Raw genomic sequence first — 19,581 nt, 5'->3', positions numbered from 1 at the left:
CTACATTCTAGTCGTCCCTTATTGGCCAGCTGGACTACATTCTAGTCATCCTTTATTGGCCAACTGGACTACATTCTAGTCGTCCCCTATTGATCAGTACGATTGCATTCTGGTCGTCATTTATTGGCCAGCTGGACTAATCCTCCCTTATTGACCAGTTGGACGACATTCAACAGTAAATAACATTAACATGCCCCTAATGCTTCTAATCTGTTTATGCCTCCTCTTTGCTAACAGAAATTTTGTTTTTTCACAGCAACTTTGCTTTTTGCCAAAACAATTTGCAGAAATGCAGAAGTTCTTAGTCATGTATTTTCACGAACATAATGCCATCATGTTAGGGTTAAAATAGTTATTAGGTTAGGTCCCCCCTACTGTATTCACTAAAGTTATGATTAGTTAGTGAAATGTTAATCTTATTATTCAACAACAAACAGCAGTGTTGAAAACAATCAACAAAATGATGATTTTATCTATAGGGAAAAACAGATGGCTTTATTTTTGTGAGGGCTATTAATATTGTTTTGGTCATCAGACGGTGTGTACTATATAATGTCAACTAGCAAAGATGATAATCCCTGGCAATCAGTGACTACCCTGACAGAAATCAGGAGCAAGTTGTTGTGGTCCCATTGACTTGCATGGAGTTGGGCTGTTTGGAGTCTTTTGTGGAGCTGGCCTCTAGCGGACGTAAGAGGAATCGCCGCCTGCCTCCACTTCCTTATTGGCTTCAAAATGTACCTGTGGTTTTAGCCGCTTGGGAGCAAGGAAAGGTTTCAACTACTGAATGCAACATAAATAAGGTACTGTAGCCCTAGTGACTGCTCAATTTATCTTCACCAGATGGTATGTGAAATAGGCTGTAAAATGCTGACGATCATCATCAATTTCCCCACAAAGGTGATTGCTGGAGAGGAGCTGGAGCAGAGTTCCTTCTGTGTCACACCCCGGATAAATATTTGGGATTGTTCTGCAATGAAGGTCTGTCTATAAAAAGAGAAAATAACATAAGACAGAGTACGGTGACTGGGTGACAGACCTGGTCACCAGATGGAGTAATTGAACCTAACCTATTTTCCTTACAGAACTGTCTCCCAGGTGGCTGTGTCTACCATATGTGCCATTTTAAGCAGATGAGGCAGCCGAATGAGCGGTTATATTACAAAGGCATCCTTTGACTCTAACTCTCTACTGTGGAGGATATCCAGATCTCACCGGTCACCTGGAGAGAAGTAAAAGGGAAAGAAAGTGATTAAGGTAAATAAGTTGTAATTGACATGGTTGACAAGCTATTTTTTCACAGTGCCAAAGTCAAAAAAGCCTTACCACTGTCAAATTTCATGACATCTTCTGCACTTGTAGGTAGATTACAGGTTATACTCGTCTAGTGGCCTGCGTCAATTTCCCACCCAACATTAGTGTGACTCTGCACCCAAGTGATCAGAGACAGGCGGTAAGTAGACCTGCCTAATGGACAAGCTAACCTAAAAGAAGAGCATTAGTGAGGTTGGGTACTGATGTTGGACGATGGTTTGAGGTCAGGACTGTGTAGGCCAGTCAACTTCTGCCACGCCGATCTTGACATACCATTTCTGTATGGACCTCGCTTTGCACTCGGGTATTGTTGTGCTGAAACAGAAAAGGGCCTTCCCCAAACTGTTGCCACAAAGTTGGAAGCCCACAATTATCAGTAGCATTAAGATTTCCCTTCACTGGAACTAAGGGGCCGAGTCCGAACCATCAAAAACAGCCCCAGACCACTATTCCTCCTCCACCAAACTTTACAGTTGGCACTATGCATTTGGACTAGTAGAGTTCTCCCAGCATCCGCCAAACCCAGATTTGTCCATCGGACTGCCAGATGGTGAAGCATGATTCATCACTCCAGAGAACGCCTTTCAACTGCTCCAGAGTCCAATGGTGGCAAGCTTTACACCACTCTAGCCAACACATTGCATTGCGCATGGTGATCTTAGGCTTGTGTGTGGCTGCTCAGCCATGGAAACCCATTTCATGAAGCTCCTGACAAACAGTTCTTGTGCTGACGTTACTTCCAGAGGCAGTTTGGAACTCGGTAGTGACTGCTGCATTGGAGGACTGACGGTTTGTACGCGCTACGCGTTAAAGTACTCAGCGGTCCCGAGTTGCGGTCCATGTTTTCTTGATGGTTCACAGCTGTGCTGGTGCTAACATGACATGCTAGATGCCTAGGAAGACGGTGCAGTCCAGGAAATTTACCAGCAGACATCACAAAACCCTGTTGTCCATAGGACTTTTCATGAGGGAAATTTAAATTACACTGTCACAATTGCTTCTTGGAAGCAAGCGCTTTACATTCTATTCATTTCACTTCATGTTCTATTCATCTTTTCAGGTACCACAACTTCCTGGCCTATATGGACAACTCTACAGCTGCCAAGAATGTTGGGTCCTGTTACAGAAATGCCATGCTGATGAAGAACCACAAGACTAGAAACTGCAAAGGCAGCTATGAGAATCTTAAAGACAAGATTTGACAGAGAACCAAGGCCTACAATGTTCCACAACTGTTTGACTTGCTCACCACGTGCCTAAACTATGAAGCCACAATGGATGATGCTGTTGTTGGGCAGTTGGATGGCTTTAAGAAGTCCAGGTTCCTGTTGAAGGACAACATAATAAATTCTGAAGCCATCCACAAGGTCAGACATTAAATGGCACTCAAATGTTTTAATTTCATGACTGATGCAACCACTCATAGTGCAATAGATGGTGAGACGTATTTCATTGTCTTATTTCTGGCCTAAATATATTTTCCTCTTCTCTTCTGGGTAATCTTGTCTTTACAGACCAACAACATGCACTTCAAAGTCAAGCGCTCCTCCATGCATGGCCCTTGAGGTGTGCAGCTGTCCAGTGGCTTTCACAGCACTACTAAAACTTGCTGCTTTAGCGTTGATAGTGTCTCACCAGGCAGCCATGCAGATAACACAAGAGATGAACACTTTTTGATGGTATGTTAATCTATATTGACTAAACTGTCAAAGAACTGTTGACTGTTTTTTGTTTGTTTTTTTGTGTTTTTTCTAGGAGTGGGGTATTTGGACAGATTGTTTTATCAATGAAGTCTTTTTTATGTTTTTCATACAACCGTTTTTGTTGAATTTGTGGACTTCAAAATGTATTTATTCATATGAGCAAAATATGGACAACCACCAAATGTCACCAAATAAAAGAAACCACATCATTTTGTTCCTGAGCCAAGTCTTCCTTCATCCAATCCCAGAGCCTAAATTTAATCTTAAATGTAACCAGGTAGCTTGGAATCTTTCTGGATAGCACTATGAACTAAATGTGTCACTATTTTAAATGCCCATTTTGTGATGTTTTGTTTTTCAAGTAGCTTTTCCATCAACACCAACCAGATTTTGCAGTTATAGATGACATGGAGCAGTGCCAAAGGACCTACAGGAGCATCCCAGGCTTAAAGGAAACTGTTGTCAATCAGTGATGTTCAATGCATTCCAGAGTTATTTTGTAAATAAGTGTGGTAATTTACTTTTTGGTGTACCCACTTTCCCTCAACCTGCCTCATCTACTTCAGTAAGTGATTAGGTCTGTTTCCAAGAATGCCTTTCAACAACCCCCAGAGAACGGGGTTGATGATTGCCGTTTATGTTTTAGATCACTGAAAAAGTTTCTGCTATCAAACTCTATTGTCGCTGATTGGCCAGTAACAAAAAAATGGACCCAGAAATGCATGGTACATGACAAATAGCTGTTTACTGCATCAGTTAACAGTGTTTAAGGGTGGGTGTTTTTTTTTTTAAGAAATCACATCTACCAGCCCCACAGACATATTGGGTATGCCATGTTATGTCTCCTGTATATTCTATGTGAATAGGATGGTATTCGCAAATGGGTGAATTGGTGAGTAACTGAATACATCAGGATATCCGGGTGGAATTGAGAGTAGTTGTGTTTGGATGCAGAGTAGGTATTGTTATGGACTGTTTTTGTACTGTGTCCCTTATTCTGTCAGAACAGGAGAAACTGATGGAGAGACACTGCTGGGACTCTGAGCACATGATGGAGAAGCTAAACCCAACAATGAAGCATCAGATCGTTTTCCTGATAGAAGTGAATAAACTTCAGGCTAGGAGTCCAGTGCAATCATGTCTAATACAGTTAGTAGCCTTATACTGTGCTAGTTTACACCTCTCCCACAGGTTGAAAGGCTTGGGCCTGGTTTCACAGATATGACTTAAGCCTAGTTCTTGACTGAAAGGTTCTGACTCAGATCTCCGTTGAAAGAAAAATCGTAGTGTACGACAGATTGAGAAATGAACACCAGTCCACGGCCAAATGTTAAAAAAAAAAAAAATGTTAAAATGTGACTGTGGTTGGTAAGTTTGTTTACCATTTGGAGGCTCTATTGTATTCTAAAAATGTAGTTAGCTGGAAAACTAGTCAATAGTGAAAGTTGCTGGTAAATTTTGAGATGTACCTGCTACTGTGGCCGGTTGATGTAATGGTTAGTTTCCTGCCATGGTCTGGGATAAGACTTACAATGTTGGACCTATATATAATTTGTCTCTTACATACCTGTAGTACTAGGACCCACAGAGAATATTGACTGAAAAAAAACAGTCTGTGAAAATGATATGGAGACCAACCGACATATTTATATTCACAGCCAGGAAAGCAGCAGCACTGCGCCATGTACAATTGTTTACAACTTGACCTGACACTCCGCAAAACTAGATCACGCGGCCAGTAACACACTTTAGTCTGTGCTGCAGCAGAGAAAAATTGTATTTTATAAATTGGAGCCTACAAATGGCTTTTTTGGAGATATTTTGACAAACCCCATTTGTTTCAACCAACAGCTGACTCTGGAGCCAATATTCTCTGAGGGTCCAAGTATTACAGGTATGTAAGAGACAAATTATATATACCTATATATAATTTGTCTCTTACATACCTGTAAGAGACAAACTTATCCTTTAATATCTCATGTTGGTGAAATTGACCCTATGTGTGTATAACTTTCAGAATGGGATATTTGACACAAGAAACCGCAGTATTGTCAATTGTGTACATTTTACCACGCTTCCTTCCTAAGATTCAACAGTCTGGACAGAGAGGATCCTTCCTGCAAAAGAAAAGACCTATCTACTGTAATTTGTTTGATAACGTTACAAGGATCTCATGGTAAGGAATTTGTGGCATATAAATATGTGGCATAAAGGCTTATAGGCTACAGTCTCCAGTCAGTATCATCATTTACAGTAGTGATAGAGAGGTAGACGTAGATGGAGTGAGGAACAAGATGTGCAACTGTGCTGACCACCAGTATGACTATGCATGAACTATATTGTAACTTTGTGCATTAATATGCTTTTGCAAATTGTCCAGAGGAGATTGGCCACGGAAGGGAAGGGTGAGAAGGAGGGGAATAAATCCCAATTGGCTTGTCAAAAGTAATTTATTTTAAAACAAACAAAACATTATAGGTCCCATATGGTGTAAAACAGGATGCACGGTCGCCAACTAAATCCACACAATCCATATTAGAAAAGCGAACCTCTAAATGAACTGTTTGGACTTCCGTAACTTTGTGGCGTCACAAAGGTTTGCTCATTACCATTTTTGTAAGAAATAATAGGCTAACAAAGTGTTTTTTCCAAAGCGGTTGAGCAGTTGTCATTGTTTATTACCGGAGAGTTTTCCCTACCTGTAGCTGTCTGTAGCTGCCGTGTCTGTGGTGTCTCACGTTTCACTCTTGAAATTGTTCAATCAGAACAGAGGGGTCGTTAATATTAATGAGCCTTAAAGACACAGCGACAGAAACAGCCTGTTCTTGGTAAGACTCAGAGAGATGCTGGAAAATGAACATGTAAAAATGGATTGAGAGTGTTTTTGGTACATGACACCACACAAACAGCTTTTAATGGACCTCAAGACATAAAATAAAACACTGGAAAGTGTAGAATATGGGACCTTTAATATGTAGACTTATCAGACTTATATAGACTTAACAGTATCAGATGATTCACATAGTCTTCAGCTCTTGGGTGAAGACTAAAAACCAAGTCAGAATCTTGGTGTAGTTATGGACTCTGACCTAAACTTCAATAGCCACATCAAGACAATTACAAAATCTGCCTACTATCACCTTAAAAATATTGCAAGAATGAAAGAATTCACGTCCAAGCAGGACCTTGAAAAACTTGTTCATGCATTTATCTTTAGTAGGCTTGACTAACAGTGTCTATACAGGTCTCTCTAAAAAAGCTATTAGACAACTGCAGCTCATCCAGAATGCTGCTGCCAGACTAAGAAAATGGACCACATCACTCCAGTGCTGAGATCACTGCATTGGCTTCCTGTGTGCCAAAGAATTGAGTTTAAAATTCTGTTGCATGTTTATAAAGCACTAAATGGTTTAGGACCAAAATACATTTCTGATCTCCTTCAATGTTATGAACCCGCCAGACCCCTCAGGTCTTCAGGTGCTGGTCTGCTTACTGTTCCCAGGTTCAGAACAAAGCATGGAGAAGCAGTTTTTAGTTTTTATGCTCCTCATGCCTGGAACAAACATCTGTCTCCACTTTAGAATCTTTTAAATCAGGGCTTAAAACTTTTCTGTTTGCCAGGGCTTTTTAAGAAATTTAGGGCAACACTCATCTGCACTGGAATATTTTTTTATTTTTTTTATCTTTTATATTTTCCTTTTAAATGTGATTTTAATGCACTTTCACTTTTCTTCATCTTTTTAATCTTCTTGCACTCTTTTTATCTGTCTATTTTTATTTTATTTATGTAAAGCACTTTGAATTGCCGTTGTGTATGAAATGTGCTATATAAATAAACTTGCCTTGCCTTGGGTCTAGAATTGTAGATATAATAGACTATGCTCTCACTGACATGGACCTCTCCACCATCAGTACATTCACAGCTCAAATCACACAAATCAAGTCAAACCTTCCAAATTAGAGCCCAGTAAGCTGGACAGTCTACCCCAAACCCCATACAGATGGGCTCAAGACCATGGAGAAAAATTATTCATTGCCCTATATTCTCCACATTTAACAATCCAAATCCCAAAATGTATGCAAAACCAATATGATGCCACCAGAGATAAGATTAAGAAACAGCTAGCCTTACTGATACAAGTTAAAAACATATAGACAAAACAAGGAAAAATGCTCAATGCATCAACCAACCGAACAATCCTGACCTTCGATTACATGTGATGAAACCCTGAAAAGATACAAATTCACATGGAGAAATCATTTTGCTCGCTGGACTTTCCAATTACACAGGAAGAATTGGGCAAAAATATAAAATGTCTCTAAACAAAAAAAAGCTTGTGGACCAGACAGCATTATAAATAAAATGCTAAAAGATAGCGCTCCTGAATTGCAGGATGTAGTGCTCAAGCTATTCAATATCATACTGTATTCAGGCTGTGTTATTGACATCTGGTCTCAAGGCCTTATTTCCCCCATCTATAAATCTGGGGACAAACTGGACCCCAATAACTACTGTGGGATCTGTGTCAGTAGTTGTCTGGGGAAATTATTCTGTAGTATTCTAAATAAGAGAATTTTATATTTCCTTGATAATGAAAACAGTGAAAATCAATTTATCCCCAAACATCAGACCACAGATCATAAAACACCCTCCACATGCTTATTCAAAAACACGTAAACCAAATGAAAAATGGACAAATATTTGCTTGTTTTATTGATTTTAAAAAAGAGTTGGTAACACTTTACATTATGTGTTCATGAACTAATGTTAACGCATAATTTTTTATAATAATAATTTATTAACATAAATTAAACATGAATTAAACATGAATAACAAAGTTAACAAAGATTAGTTAATGTTAAACGCACATGAACAACTGCATAAATTAATGTTGTTATACATGTTTGCTGATAATGTAACAAACCCAGACCTGGAGGTAGGGGGGAGTATACCGGATTGAGTAAAAGGAGGTAACGCTGCCAACACCTTTGATTAACCGGTCTGGTCCGGTGTCAGAGCCCAAGGAATAATCACAGCCACAACCAAGATTAGAAAGAAAAAAAAATCACAAAATTTCACCGCTTAAATTTCAGAGCTACGGATTCTGGGATTTCTGTCAGTGTTCTCCCGGGGCAGAAGTCTGAAACAACAGGGTTGTAGGCTTGTAAATGATAGACTGGAACCAGGGGGCAGTGCCATTTGCTCTTGACCAATGAGCTACACGCTGTCGAACTTCAAGCCAATCATATGCCGTATTTCCCATTGAAACTGTTGTCATTGGCTGGACTTCCTATCAATCAGCTGAAAAAGGTGCGTTTTGAAGCTAAAGCGGACAGATGGACGGGGAAGAAGTGTATTGATTTAGATGAATGTACATGAACAATCATGCAAACGCAGGTGAGTGTTTTAATGTGATTGTAATGTTACATTTTGGAACTTTCCATGGTAAAATAAAAGTTTCTGGACAAAACAACATGTCAGCATTTTTCTTGGAAGTGTTGTTGGCTATCAGCCAAACCGATACTGGACAATTTTAGGGAGGAATAGTGGCGGGCTGTTAGTGCTGGACATTTTTGTCCTGAGACGCGCCGTGGGATGAAAGGATCGGAGAAGAAAGGAAGGATGGATCCTGGAGGAGATAATGCGACAAGGAGTAGAACGACCCTCCATCCATATTATACTGCAGATATCGATGCTCTTCATATTTAGGCAACCCATTACTGTTTCATTATGTCCTTGTCAGCATAGGCTGCCTTTGTGCGCAAAATAGCCTGATAGGACATAGACTGGATCCGGCGGGTTATTCCTAACGAAATAGAAGGATATATGTTTTTTCTGATACAGTTAAGTGGTTTCTCTTGAATTGTATTTCTTGTATTGATTTTGCATTATGTCGTGGTTCAAGCCTAGATAGAGCATTCAGGATGCTCCATGGCTTGGCCTACATAATGATCTGCTCCATTTTATATCGGAAGGGGTGTAAACCCTCATGAAAAATCACTAGAATATACCCATTATATTCCTATAGGGAGTGACAGTGTGTCTGTGGTACTTAATAATGAGTTTATTGAGACCTTTAACTGCATCAGGGTGTGAAAAACCATGTCTGTTTATTTGGTACCTATCAAGTGATGAAATTTTCAAAGGATCATCTTTTTTTTAAGAGACAGAAAAATGCCAAATTGTGCTTCATTATAGAGTAATAGCTTCAGGTATGCATCACCATAGTGTGTGATAGTTTGAGCGGCAAAATTGGCTAGGATAGTGTAGTAAAACCGGATACTCCTGCCAGGATTTGAACCTGGTACTTCCACCCTATATGATAGATGTGTTACCATTACACCACAGGAGCTAGAGACTAGCTTACCACAACACCAAGTCAATAGTGACTCAGGCAAGTCAATTCAAACTACCAGCAAAGGAGATGGACATCTCTTAGTGTCTCGTCTTTCAATGCAATGTGTGGCATAGCATCAGTAATCTTCTCTATTGTAGCTACGGGTTGGCTGCAAAATGCAAAGTAGGTGAGTAGCTGTGAGGAGTGGTGGCATAGGTCATCACAAGCATGTCTCTAAAGGTCTTTTATAGATAATACGCCTTCTTGGATCTAAACTAAATGATGTAATAAAAGACAAACAGACTCAACAAAGTAACCAGCCATCAGGAGATCCCTGTTTAACGTGGCCCTCTCTAAGCATCCGCATGTGTGGGTCAGTCAAAGTTGGGCTTATGCCAGTGTCCAAGGTGCAACGCCATCACCCAAGTCCTCTCCCAGATACAAACTCTAAATTGGACCGGAGTCTGAAAGATAAAAAAGACACAAAGACACACATACAGTCATGTTAGTTAAAGCTTGCATAGTCAGAGCAGACATATTCATCTACACACAGCCTCATAAAGATAGCAAGACAGTCTCTGTAGAGAAACATATAGACATGGGGTACTAAAACTTTATTGAAGGTCCACTTATGAATTTTACACAAGTTCAAAGGTCCAGAACAATGCCAGTAAAACGCACCGGCATAAATCAACTTGTCCATAACATAACTTAAACATAACTTTAAGTACACACATTCAATACTACAGTATGGTGGCTTGAATCAGTGAAGAAATGGCACTGTTTGCCTGTAACCAATGCCTTGAACCTGGGCACTTGGGCACTGACCCAATTGTTCATTGGTCAAACTGCTGCTGTAGGAGTTTTTAACAATGTCGTGGAACGGACATGGTGAGCACATGAATGGCCGCCTTCTGAAGGTGGGGAACATTTGCTGCAGTAACACAATCGGCGACCTGCCTCGCTTTGAAAAAAGTGGCAGAAACGAAGTGGACCGGTAATGTGTTGTTTGTTGCCAGGCAACCAAAGTAGCGCTGAGTTGTTCTCTTGAGAAGTGACACATGACACAGATTTTATCCGCTCAAGTTGAACTATTTTCAACTCTTTGCGCGACCAACCACTGCGAGAGAAGAGAAGAGAAGCCCTGATATAGACCAACAAGGCAGCCCTACACTGGGTTTCCAATGGTCAGTTCCTATATTAATGCTATCAAATATAAGGTAGAATAGTCAGATAGCTGTGACCACTTTTCCAAAGCATAAAATACTGCAGATATGACAATAAGATGCTAGCTGCCTACAGCTATTACTATAGAATACGATAGCTACTGTAACTAGAAGGGCACTCGGAGAGCGCAGACCTCCGCCAAGGTTCGTGCTATTATTGCTTGTTCGTGAGTCGGATCCGGATCCGCTCCAAAATGTAATGGGTTCTTCCTTGGCCCATGCTACACCCTTCCACGAAGTTTCATGAAAATCGGGCCAGTAGTTTTTCCGTAATCCTGCTAACAGACAAACAAACAAACGGCACCGAAAACATAACTTCCTTGGCGGAGGTAATTATGACACTGTTTAGTTTAGTTTAGTTTAGTTTATTAAGTTTATTTGTCAGGGACCATGTGCAAAAGAGAACATTGATCTCAGTAAAGAGAAAAGATGCTTTGCACCAGATTATAGCTATTTGCTAATTTCCATCTGCAGTCCCAGGGCAGGTCGACATAAAATACAACACAAACAATACAATAAATTACAGAGTACATGTTGAAGTACAAAAAATCACATCTAGTCATATCACCACATTTCATACACACACTGCACAATATGTGAGATCACATTATGCTACTTTGAATAATAAAATTATTAAACTTTGCTGTGAAAAAAAACTAAATTAGTAGTAGCAAAGTAGTAGACTAATGTAGGCATGATTGGTTATTTACAATCCATTTCTTAGCTTCGTGTGAGAAAGTGTGGAGAGCTGTACAGAGTTTCAGGTCAGTGGGAAGTTTGTTCCATTCCTTTATAGCTTTAAATGAAAAGGAGGATTGAGCATAGGCAGAGCCTCTTTTGGGAACTCTACACTCCCCCCTTGAGGTCGACCTCGTAGTCCTGCTGGTGTTCTCAGAGCAGAGTTGGACAAAGATCTTCAAGGGTGGGGGAGCGGCATTGTGGATTATTTTGAATACCATACGAATATCTGAATACATGATTGCATTTTCAAAGTTTAACATATTATATCGAGAGATTATGCGGCAGTGGTGATATTGTCGTGGTTTCCTGTCAAATATTTTCAGGGCTTGTTTATGAAGAGACTCAAGCGGCTTTAAGGTTGTCTTGTTTGCCTGAGACCAACACGACATACAGTAATAAAAGTGAGAAAAAATCATTGCATTTAAGAAGATCTTAGATGCCTCAGTTGTAAGCGAATTTCTGACACAACATTATAGCAGTAGCAATAGCAGCCATTACAGCAATCACTAAAATTCCACAGCTACGACTAGCCTATAGAGAACACTATAAAACATTATGTAGCCATGCATGGATACACCAGAACACTGGAGCCATAGGCGTAGCTGCGGAACGGCATCACCAATGCCGTCACCATAGCCAACGCCAATGCCATTGCCAATGCATAGCCATAGCCAACGCCATCACCAATGCGATAGCCATCGCTAATTCTGCCCCGTCACCACAACGCGCCCAATTCCCTGCCCATGGTACAGCATAGGGCGATGGCACTACTGCCAGCTCATGTCCAGCACTAACATTAGGCCGCCACTATTCCTCCCTAAAATTGTCCAGTATCAGTTTGGCTGATAGCCAACAACGCTTCCAAGAAAAATGCTGACATGTTGTTTTGTCCAGGAACTTTTATTTTATCATGGAAAGTTCCAAAATGCAAAATCTATAAGACTTCTGCCCTGGGAGAACACTGACAGAAATCCCAAAATCCGTAGCTCTGAAATTTAAGTGGAGAAATTTTGTGGAGAGTGTACAGCTTTGCGTTTAAACGTTTTGTGATTTCATTACTTGTAACCATTAATTAGACTAATACAAACATTACGTTACAAGCATTCAATTTTTTTTAAGAAGTATTCAAACTGGAATTACAAAGACTAATCTTTTTCACGTTTGCAAAACTTACTTACGACCACGGAACCTCAAACACAGGTTACAAATTCCTTCTTACAAAGATTCAAAACTGAGCTTCAGACATTCAAAACTAGTTTCAAGCATTCAAAACTTCGCTTTAAGGGCAGTTGAAAGTACAGCGGTTTATGATCGCCTGATGGACATCGCTACAAAGTCACCAACATTCCATCATCGCTCGACTTTGATTTTAGACGCTGTCGCTCATAAAAAGTATAAACACTAGAGCGATTAAAGGAATAGTTCACCCAAAAATGAAAATTCAGTCATTATCTACTCACCCCCATGCCATGTAGAAAATTGGGTGAAGTTTGTTAGTCCATACAACAGTCCCTGAGCTTCCCAGCTGAAGTACGTAGCAGCCTTCTCCAAAACAACTGAAGTTGCTAGGGACCTGTCTTCAATTCAACGGAAAATAACAATAAAATGGCTCCATCCAGCTCATCCAGCATACACGGATCGCTATTTGCTGGCGATGCCCTCTTACTGGAGCCTCCCCTCTTGCTGGAGCTCCAGATGTCTTGCCGTGAGTCACATGAAGAAACCCGGATATAGTGCTTGAATCATGATGCCAGTCCACCTCTCTCAAGAATGGGAAGGAGGAGAATCAGAAAAACGGAGGAGAGTCAGAGAAAGGGAGGGAGGAGAGTGGAGAAAGGGAGGAGAGTCAGAGAAATCACTCTCTGACTGCTCTTGCCGCTCAGTTTGACACTCTGGCTTGGCCTCATAATGGACCAGGGCTCTATATCAGCTCCACCAACCAGAGCCTGTTGCAGCTACAACACATAACAATCTAATTAGAATGTTGACGTCATAGGCTGGACCAGTTTGCAGCATAAATAGCCTCGCCGGATGTGTTCAGTTTCACAACTTAGCAGGTAAAGCAGGTGAGAGGCACGGCTTCACCTGCTGACGGGGCCACCCCCGCTGCTGCCGCTACTGCTACTGCTTTACTGTTGAAGTAGTAGTGAGAAAGGAGGAGACTCAGAGAAAGAAAAGGAGGCGCCAGAGAAAGGGAGGGAGGAGTCAGAGAAAGGGATGGAAGAAGTCAGAGAAAGGGAGGGAGTAGAGTGGAGAAAGGGAGGAGAGCCAGAGAAAGGGAGGGAGGAGTGTCAGAGACAGGGAGGAGAGTCAAAAAATGATTAATTGGCCCTCAGGAAATATAGCCTGGCTTTCCCTATAGGCCGCACATACTTTGTAACCATGTAAGGCAATATGGGCCTTATAGGGCCCTGTAGGTGGAGCCTACAGGGAAAGCCATTGAGTGAGTGGTTGATTGAGTGAGTGAGTGAGTGAGTGAGTGAGTGAGGGACTGAGTGACTGAGTGTGTGAGAGAGTGAGTGAGTGATTGACTGAGTGAGTTAGTAGGTGAGTGAGTGGATTGAACAAGTGCTTCTGACAGCTGAACAAGTGCTTCGGGCAAAAGAACGAGTGGAGGAGAGTCAGAGAAAGGGAGGGAGGAGTCAGAGAAAGGGAGGAGTGTCAGAGAAAGGGAGGGAGGAGAGTGGAGAAAGGGAGGAGAGCGGACTGATCTTACAGAAAAAGATTAAATGAACACGACTTGTTAACAGCAAGTTGCGTGTCGGTGGAACGCAAAGTGTCAAACTGATGTTTTCCCAGCACCAAACGGTTCCGTGAAGGAGACGCGGCTGTAAACAGGAAGCACTGTCACACAGAGGCAGTGTCATGGTGAAGAAGCGCGGTGGACAGGCGTAAGCGTCCGCCTTCGCCGGCAGCGGCCGGGGTTCGATTCCCGGCGTTTACGAAGGGCATTTCAACTGTAACAGCAGTGCCATTTGAATTTTTTTAACGAAGACCAAACCATTTCTCACTTAACCATGACCAAACCATTCCCCTGACCTTAACCAAGTTGTTTTAGTTGTCTAACCATAACCTTAACTCAAACCTTAACCAAAGTGGGTTTACTTGTCTAAACTTAACCGTTAACCAGCCTTTGGGAAGTCATTCAATTGGTGGCGGAGGAACGTAAATGCAGCGCGACGTTAGTTCAGGCAGAACGCTGAAGTCATGCACACTGTCAGCTGATTGGCTATCAGCTGTCCAATCCGAGCTGACTCTCATCACCAGTCACATTCAAACACGTCAATGAGGCATTCTTTATAATCTGCCAGCTCACACTGTTGTTCATTCACGGCACCGCTGCCGTCGACCCGAGCCGACGCAAACTTGTTAGGTCGCTCGAGATTTCTACAGGGATCGCTATTTGATGGCGATGAGAATCAGACGCTCTCTTGGTGGGAGCTTCACCTCTTGCTGGAGCTCCAGATGTCTTGCCGTGAGTCACATGAAGAAACCCGGATATAATGCTTGAATCATGATACCAGTCCACCTCTCTCGAGAATGTGAAGGAGGAGAGTCAGAAAAAGGGAGGAGAGTCAGAGAAAGGGAGGGAGGAGAGTGGAGACAGGGAGGAGAGTCAGAGAAAGGGAGGGAGGAGAGTGGAGAGTCAGAGAAATCACTCTCTGACTGCTCTTGACGCTCTGTTTGACACTCTGGCTTGACACTCTGTTTCTTCTGATTATGGCCTCATAATGGACCAGGGCTTTGTATCAGCAACTGCTTTACTGTTGAAGTAGCAGTGGTTAGGGTTAGGGTTACAGCTTAGGGTTAGGGTTAGGTTGGTTGTTTCTGGATGTTTTACCCAGAGCCCTGACCACAACTGTTTCAAAGAACAGACGGGCTTTTTTCCAGGGATATCTAGATGAGGCACTCGCCACCCACCATTGATTGCACTTCTGATCCTTCTGACTATGAGATAAAAGGAAAGTGGTTGGTTTGAGAATTGGTTTTGAGGTAGTGATTGAATAAATTTATAAATCTACGAGGTAATTGTTACATAGGGTTAGGGTTAGGGGTAGGGATTGGCCATTGACAATGAATGGAAAACCATCGATTCCGGAATTCGCCTTCCTGGTTTAATGTTAGTAGATTGGGTTCTGAATCAGGTTCAGGTTCAGGTTCGGATTCAGATTCAAGTTTCCTAATTGCATTTCCATTTTTTGACTTGGCCACTAGGTGTCACCGTCGTCTTATTTTATTGGGTTCTGAATCAGGTTCAGGTTCAGGTTCGGATTCAGATTCAAGTTCCAAATTCCATCTTTTAACTTGATATACTGGAAAACGTCAAAATAGTCAACGACAGGAGTCACGTGGGACCGTTGACCATGATGGCCACCTAGAACAAGCCTCCCGTCAAATCGCTCACTTTCCCTCTTAGTCGTTTGAGTAAGACCTTTATTTCTACTACGTAGTAGTTGTCTAACAAGACCTATACGTTTTCGTCACTTAATTCAACAACAAGACTGGAGAATGGCAACCTCAAACTCCAAAATGAGAATGGCGAAACAGGCTGCTAGTAATGCTAGCATGGCTAGCGGCAACAAGCTAGCTAACATCACAGAGACTTCAGAAGTGGGCACGCCTAACCCTGTAGCAATGAACGTCCTGACAGATTTACGAGCCACCTTAGAGAAGGCTATGCATGAAATGGCTCAGGTTAGCAGTATTCTGCAGGATCTACAAGCGGATGTCTCAGTGGTGAAAACCTCACAGGCCAAAATGGAGACAGAAGTTACTGATATCAACGATAGGCTCGAACAAGCAGATGCGTGAATTATGGATTTGGAAGTGGAGAATGCACGGCTTGATAAAGAAGCTAAGAAGAGAGCAAGACAATATGAGGAGCTTCAGAGAGCGGTGCAGGACATGGAAAACAGAGACAGACGTCTCAACCTTCGCCTTGTGGGTGTGAAAGAGCGCTCCGAAAATGGCAACCCAAGGGAATTTGTGAGAACCATCATATCCGAAGCACTGGGCGTAGACCTGTCGGAAATTGAGTTGCAGCGGGCACACCGCTCCCTGGCTCCGGTACCCGACGTGGGTCGACCACCGAGGCCGATCATTATGCGTTTTCATAGTTATTTGGAGAGGGAGAGGGTGCTCGCGGCCGCAAGACAAAGATATCGAGACAAGGGGGGAATTGTTTGGAACGACTGTAAGATCTCCTTCTTTCCTGACATGACCAAAGAAGTGGTTGAGAAGAGGAGGAGGTTTGATGACGTCAGGAAGAAACTTCATGACCTCGACATCAGATTCACATTGGCTTACCCTGCGACTCTTCGTTTCACGTGGAGGGGAGAGAGGAAAAGCTTTGAGGACCCCCGTAAAGCGATGGAGCTTATTACACAGAAGCCACAAGAATGAGTATATACATCTGGATAACACGAGCATGTTATGTCGTGAACAGGTATGTCTGATATGTCCATCACTAGCGGCTACGGCTGGGATATGACCACCTACAACTGGATTTGTTCTTTAGGGGGATTATAACTCCCTGTGCTGCTTGGCGTAAACAACTGGAGCTCTGACTTATATGATGAACACTGGGAATTATGCAGTCACTGGAACTGAGTTAGCAGGCTCAAAAACAGACAAACTGCGATAAACGGGATTATGGCCCTCTGTGTGTAGGTTGGTCTATCCTTCTATTTCTTTCTTGCCCTTTTTTGGACTTAAAGATGGTACAAAAACCATCCTGGTTTCAGTAGTAATCTATGATTAATATTGCAGAGCGATAATATATAAAGGTAGTAGAAAGTTAATTTTTTTTTGTGTGGGGATTTGGGAGGTTTGTTGGGATGACCACTGGTAGCGCCTCACGGACCAGTAGTGACAGGGAGTGCCTAAGATGGGCACTGTTTGGTTTTGGGTTGGAGACGGGAAGGTGATGTCTCAAAGTTTTCATATTGTTCGTTTTTCTTTTTTATCTGTGTTTCTTCTGGAAAGTTTGGTTAAGTTCTGTTTTGGTGTTTTGCACAGACTTGAGTTCCATAACAGCATACAGGTATTGTGTTTTAGGTTTGACAGCACAGGATTTTATGTATTTCTTGGATTAGCCCACTCATACAATATCCTCATGTGGAAAGCAAAACTTCTGTTAATAGATAAGTAAAGGAATAAGAATGGCTAACAGTATGAAGATAATTACTTGGAATGTGAATGGTCTGTTAAACCCTGTTAAAAGAAAGAAATGTCTATGTTACCTTAAATCTCAAAATGCAGATGTGGCATTTCTCCAGGAAGTACATTTGATAGATAAGGAAGCTGTTAAACTTAAAAGCAATTGGGTAGGTCAGGCGTTTTACAGCTGTTTTACTAGTCAGAAACGTGGAGTTGCAATTTTAATCCATAAGAAGCTGAACTTTGTATTGTTGAACCAACATAAGGATGAGGAAGGGAGATTCATATGTGTGGAAGCTAAAATCAATGGAAGCAAGGTAAATTTGTGCAATATATATGCCCCAAATATAGAAGATCCTAATTTCTTCTACAAAATTAATAAACTTTTAGGTGATATTGGTGATGGACAAATAGTACTAGGGGGGGATTTTAATCAGGTTCAAGATGGCATACTAAATAGATCAACCTACAGCAAAAGAATTACGAAGGATCGACAGGCAATACACCAGCTAGTGGAAGATCTTGGCCTGGTGGATATATGGAGGCTGATTAACCCCAGGGAAAGAGAGTTTACTTTTTTCTCTCATAAACATAAATCTGCTTCAAGAATCGATTATTTTCTAGTCTCTAAAACTATGATTGACTCCTGCATCGACTGTAAAATTGGGACTATTGCACTTACTGACCATGCGACGGTGATGCTTGATATGTTAGTTGGGGAGGAGTCAGTTAAGAGTAGCAGATGGAGGTGTAATACCTCTTTATTCCAAGATCCAGTGTTTAAAGAAATGTTGGATGAAAACATTAAGTTCTTCTTCCAGATGAACACTGGGTCCACTGAGAAATTCAGCACTGTCTGGGATGCATCTAAAGCTTTTATTAGAGGTAAAATCATTGCATATTCGAGCAAAAAGAAAAAAGATAATTGCGCAAAAGTGATAATGTTAGAATCCCAACTCAAAAGAAAAGAAAAAGAGCTGTCACTTAACTATAGTGACATGTTGTTAAAGGAAGTTTGTAAATTGAAATTGGATATAAATGAGATTTATAATAAAAAGGTGGAATATGCCCTCTTTAGGGCAAAGACAAATTTCTTTGAGAATGGGGATAAAGCTAATAAGTTATTGGCCAGGCAACTAAAACAACGAGATGCTAATCATATCATCCCGGGAATTAGAAATGAACAGGGAGAAGTACTCATTAAGGCACGTGAGATTAATCAGACATTTCAAAGGTTTTATTCAAATCTCTACTCTTCAGATACAGAGATAGACACAGGCAAAATGAAAGCATTTGTCTCTAAGATTGAACTTCCTCAGCTTTCTTCAGACCAGGCACAGGAGATTGATGCGCCAATCACTGAATCAGAGGGTAGGACTGCCATTCTGTCTATGAAAACAGGGAAATCTCCAGGAATAGACGGCTTGCCTATAGAATATTATAGAAATAACATAGATGTATTAGCGCCTATCTTAACAGAGGTTTACAGTGAAGCAAGCACTTTGGGTTGCCTCCCTGACATTTTCAATGAAGCTCTCATTTCACTGATCCTTAAAAAAGACAAGGATCCACTGGACCCTGGTAGCTTAAGACCGATTAGTTTAGTGAATGTTGACTGTAAGGTCCTTACTAAAGTTCTGTCTATGAGGCTAGAGAATAACTTATCGACAATTATCCATTCAGATCAAGTGGGTTTTGCTAAGGGGAGGTCTTCCTCTGACAATCTTAGACGGCTACTTCACTTGATGTGGTTAAATCATAATAATGATATACCGGTTGCTGCCTTCTCACTTGATGCCGAGAAGGCATTTGATCGGGTTGAGTGGAGTTTTTTATTCAGTGTCTTGGAAAAGTTTGGGTTTGGGAGGGAGGTTCTTAATTGGGTTACGGTAATTTATGCGAAACCTAGTGCAGCCGTTGTCAGAAATGGTCTGATTTCCCCTTTTTTTGGGCTCTCCAGAGGCACCAGGCAGGGGGATCCTCTTTCCCCTCTTCTGTTTACATTATTTATCAAACCGTTAGCGATATCTATAAGAAAAGAGGCAAGAATTAAGGGAGTACAGGCGGGTGGAAGAGAACATAAACTTTTTCTGTATGCTG

The 19,581-nt window shown here is 41.5% G+C and overlaps 1 long non-coding RNA gene across 2 annotated transcripts; it reads left to right on the top strand.

Annotated features, from left to right (window-relative positions):
• The first annotated feature begins 612 nt into the window (after window positions 1–612).
• On the top strand, window positions 613–3,060 carry LOC139909839 (uncharacterized). 2 transcript variants are annotated; one of them, XR_013507232.1, is made up of 6 exons: window positions 613–803; window positions 901–981; window positions 1,086–1,257; window positions 1,363–1,453; window positions 2,375–2,681; window positions 2,829–3,060. It is a non-coding gene; the product is annotated as an uncharacterized LOC139909839 (long non-coding RNA). The 2 variants fall into 2 exon arrangements; XR_013507233.1 differs by lacking the exon at window positions 1,363–1,453.
• Window positions 3,061–19,581: the final 16,521 nt, after the last annotated feature.

The sequence above is a fragment of the Centroberyx gerrardi genome, chromosome 15 (assembly GCF_048128805.1).
Source record: "Centroberyx gerrardi isolate f3 chromosome 15, fCenGer3.hap1.cur.20231027, whole genome shotgun sequence".
In the NCBI taxonomy this organism is placed as follows: Eukaryota; Metazoa; Chordata; class Actinopteri; order Beryciformes; family Berycidae; genus Centroberyx; species Centroberyx gerrardi.
This window is presented reverse-complemented; position numbering and strand designations above follow the sequence as displayed.